The sequence below is a fragment of the Microtus ochrogaster genome, unplaced genomic scaffold (genome assembly GCF_000317375.1).
Source record: "Microtus ochrogaster isolate Prairie Vole_2 unplaced genomic scaffold, MicOch1.0 UNK44, whole genome shotgun sequence".
NCBI classification, from domain to species: domain Eukaryota; kingdom Metazoa; phylum Chordata; class Mammalia; order Rodentia; family Cricetidae; genus Microtus; species Microtus ochrogaster.
The window spans coordinates 1,887,544-1,892,021 of record NW_004949142.1 but is presented as its reverse complement, the minus strand read 5'-3'; the positions used below and the strand labels follow the sequence as shown (position 1 = coordinate 1,892,021).

The 4,478-nt window shown below is 42.3% G+C and overlaps 1 protein-coding gene across 4 annotated transcripts in view; it reads right to left on the bottom strand.

The window, feature by feature from the left end:
• Gjc1 (gap junction protein gamma 1) overlaps positions 1-4,478 on the bottom strand; it is a 25,889-nt gene that overhangs the window by 4,228 nt on the left and 17,183 nt on the right. The gene's annotated exons all lie outside the window — the stretch shown is intronic.

Below are 4,478 nucleotides of genomic sequence, written 5' to 3'. Positions count from 1 at the left end.
AGCTAGTTCCAGGACAGGCTCCAAAGTCACAGAGAAACCCTGTCTCGAAAAACCAAAAAAAAAAACAAAAAACTGTTGGGCATGGTAGAACACACCTTTAATCCCAGCGTTTGGAAGAGGGAGGCAGAGACAGGCAGATCCCTTAGAATTCCAGGCCAGCCAGGGTTAAAAGCAAGACCCTCACTAAAACCAAACAAACAAACAAACCCACTAATGAACGTTGGCAACTACAGCAAAAACAAAGCAGCAGCACCGCAAGGCTAAACCAGGCTACCAACAGCCCTGTCTCTGCCACAGCCAATACTTCTCACTGGGATTTGAGCAGCCAAGTAGGAGCAAGCTGTTCAGCTGAAACACCCAACAGCTGGCTCAGTCACTGCAACACCAGTCTCCACAGGAGATTTACAAATCCTAAGGCTCACAAAAATCAGAGAGAAAACACCTGGACTGTGATTAAAAACAAAACAAAGACAGCTTGAAAAACAAAACAATGTGAAGTTGAGGCCCCTGTGACGTCTCCACAGCAAGTTCCAGGCTAGCTGGCTGTATTATTGCATAGCTAGACTCTGTCTCAAGACAACAAAACAATCAACAAAGCAAACCAATGCAGGAGAATTTAGTGCCCATTATCAAGCTCTTTAACTTTGAAAAGCTATGGTCAAATATCATCCATACGGCACCAACTCTGCTCATGACTATCATTTAAAACAATGCTGACGCTGGGCCTCATGGCCCATAGCCTTTCATCTCAGCCCTCAAAAGGCAGAGGCAGGCAGATCTCCCTGAGTTTGAAGTCAGCCTGGTTTATGTGGTGTAGCCATGACTGCAAAGTGAGACACTGTCTCAAAAACAAAAATCCCTGAGTGTTCATGGTAATTTAACTGGAACTTAGGGTTTTGTTGTTTTGAGATAAGTTCCAGGACAGCCAGAACTGTTACACAGGGAAACCCTGTTTTGAAAAACAAAACAAAAAAGATATAGGGAAAAAACTTTTAAGAAAAAAGCAAAAATTATTTGCCAAAAATCACATGTTAAAATTTCTATGTGGAAAGTTGACACACAAAGCCAAACTAGTGCTATGTCAGAACTCAGGAGACAGGCAGGGTGATGGGTGGGGGGACGCGCCTGGAGAGAGGGTGCAGTGGTTTAGACAGGTGCTGCTTTCATAGAAGGCTCAGGTTTAATCTGCAGTATCCACATAGTGACTCACAACCATCTGCACCTCCAATTTTAACACACCTAGAATTCAGTCTTGTGCACTAGTTAAACTGAGAGCTTAGGAATGCTGAAGCAGGCCAAGTCTGAGGCTGTGGCTTAGTTGGTAGAGTGCTGGCCTAGTACACACAGAGCCCTGATCTGATCCCCAATACCACATAAGTAGAGCATTTAGAGCTCAACATTTAGGATGTGGAGGCAAGAGAATCAGGAGTAAGTTCAAAGTCAAGGCCAGCCTGGAACACATGAGGCCCTGAGATAAAAGGGGAGAGAAAGGGAGAGAGGAGAGAATGTTAAACCAATCCAGTCTTTCTTTCCATGAGCTTTTATGGAACCCCAACCGCTAGATCCACATCCTGAAGTCTTTGGTACAGGTTTCCCTCTAATTTGTGCTCAACACAAATTATGTCATCCTTTTTCTTAATTACATGGAGGCAAGATAAACCAACAACATGATGAGAAACTGTCACAAAGTGGTCTGGGAGACAGCTTAGAGGTTAAGAGCATTTCCATAGTTTCAATCCCCAGCACCCACATGATGGTACACACATAACCACATAAAGCTCCAGTCTCAAGAGATCTGCTGTCCTCTTCTGACCACAGTCACCAGGCAGACACATGGAACACAGACATACATGCACACAAAGCATCCATCCATATACATGAAAGAAAGTTTGGTTTTTTTGTTTGTTTTTTGAGACAGGGTTTCTCTGTGTAGTCCTTGATGTCCTGGAACTCTAGAACAGACTGGCCTCAAACTCACAGAGATCCGCCTGCCTCTGCCTCCCGAATGCTGGGATGAAAGGTGTGCACCACCACCACCCAGCTGTTTCCCTCAGTCTTTCATCAATGTGAACTTCCAAGTATAAAATGGCATTAGCTGGGCTGGAGAAATGGCTCAATGGGCAGGACTAACTGCTGCTCTTGGGGATGACTCAGGTTAAGCTCCCAGCACCACACAGTTACTCACAACCACCTGTAACTCCAGTTCTAGTGGGTCCAATGTCTTCTTCTGACCTTCTCAGGCACAAACATGGTGTGCATGCATACAAAACAAACATATACATAAAATTAATAAATCTTAAAAAAAAACTAAAAAATCAGGGGCTGGAGAGATGGTTAAGACCCAGGTTCGTTTCCAGTACCCACGTGGCGGCTCACAACAACTGGCTGTTTACTTCAATTCCAGGGAATCCAAGGCCCTCTTCTGACCTCTGAGTGTACCAGGCACACATACTATACACATGTATACATGTACGCAAAACACTCATAAAATAAAAACAAACAAATCTTTAAAAATACCTTTCTACATTAAAAAATGGCATTATCTCACAAGCAGCTTAGTAATAAATGATTTTGTTTTGGTTTCTCTTTAGTATGATTTGAATGTCTCTCTTCTCCTCAACCTCACATGCTGGAGTTATTCCTTAGAATGGCCAAGCCAGGTGATGGTAGCGCACATCTTTAATCCTAGCACTTGGGAGGCAAGGAAGGCAAATCTCTGAGGCCAGCCTGGTCAACAGAGTGAGTTCCAGGACACCTAGAGCTACACAGAGAAACCCTGTCTCGAAAAAACCCAAAAACCTAAAATCAAAACCCAAAACTAAAACCAAACAAAAAAGGACGTTCTACAGGCGATGTTGACCTCAGAGTGGAAAGTTGGTCTCTTGCACTGAATACTGGGGAGAAGGAGTTATAAAAGCCTGATCCTGATCCCTGGGTCCCTCCTGCTTTCTGTCTGGTGAGGTGATCTGCTGTCAGTCTCTTGCTGCCTGGGTACCCTACCAGACTTTCACCAGAACCAACCAGAAGCTAGCATCATAGGTGCTAAACAAACTTTTTAAAAAATATTTATTTATTATGTATACAATATTCCATCTGTGTGTATGCCTGCAAGCCAGAAGAGGGCACCAGACCCCATTACAGATGGTTGTGAGCCACCATGTGGTTGCTGGGAATCGAACTCAGGACCTTTGGAAGAGCAGACAATGCTCTTAACCACTGAGCCAATTCTCTAGCCCCCTTTTTTCTTTTTTGAGACAGGGTTTCTCTGTGTAACAGCCCTGGCTGTCCTGAAAATCATTCTGTAGACCAGGCTGGCCTCAAACTCAAGAGATCCACCTGCCTCTGCCTTCCTCGTGCTGGGATTAAAGGCGTGCGCCACCACAACCCAGCTAATGAACCTGATTTTAAAGAGCAGCCTGTTTCAGCATTTTACTGTATCCCTTTCTATATAAATGATATGCTTTACTAATTTTAACATCACATAAAATGGGTGATGGGCAATTTTCCTTCTAAAATAAAAAAACATGGGCTTCCAAAGGAACAGCAGAACCAACACTAATTTTTTTTGTTTGTTTGTTTTTCGAGACAGAAACGTTTCTCTGTGGTTTTGGAGCCTGTCCTGGAACTAGCTCTTGTAGACCAGGCTGGTCTCGAACTCACAGAGATCCGCCTGCCTCTACCTCCCAAGTGCTGGGATTAAAGGCATGCGCCACCACCGCCCGGCTACCAACACTAATTTTTTAAAAAGTATACTACAGCTCATGGTGGTCCATAATTCAAAACTATTCATGCACCCACATACATACTAAAGAAAACCATGCTTGCTTATTTAACAGTAATTGGACAGAAACCAAATACGCTATTTTTAGTTTATTTTCCAAGTAACTTAAGATATAACTCTACCTTGCCTTGCACTAGAAGTGTTATATCACTGAGTTACATTAGGCCCAAAATTCATAACAATTTTCTATTAGTTATATACTATTAGGATCAAGTAAAAACTTACTGCATTCTTCTGTTAAGTGAAATTTATAGGATTTTTAAAACTTAAGTATAAGTTATATTATCTGGATTATCTCAGGTGGTAGAGTCTGATTATTGGGATCATCATAAACATTAGAAAGTGAGATTCAGATAATGTATGTAATTTGTCTAAGATCATCTAATTACTAAATATTGTAAAACCAGAATTTGAAGCCAGCCAGTCTTGCTAGTGATGAATTGTGCTATTGTGGCTGGTTGTGTCTCAGTGGTAAAGTGCTCTCTTAGCATGCTAAAGGGCCTGTGTTGGATTCCCAGCATCACTCACACCCAGTGCAAACAGGACTACATACAGGCTTCATGTGGAAAGAACTTTATTCCAATCCTTGGGATCTGATTTATAAAAAACAAAAACAAACAAACAAAAAAACTCTTAAAGCCTGAGAGATGGCTCAGAGGTTGAGAGCACTTGCTGTTCTTTTTTTTTTTTTTTTTTT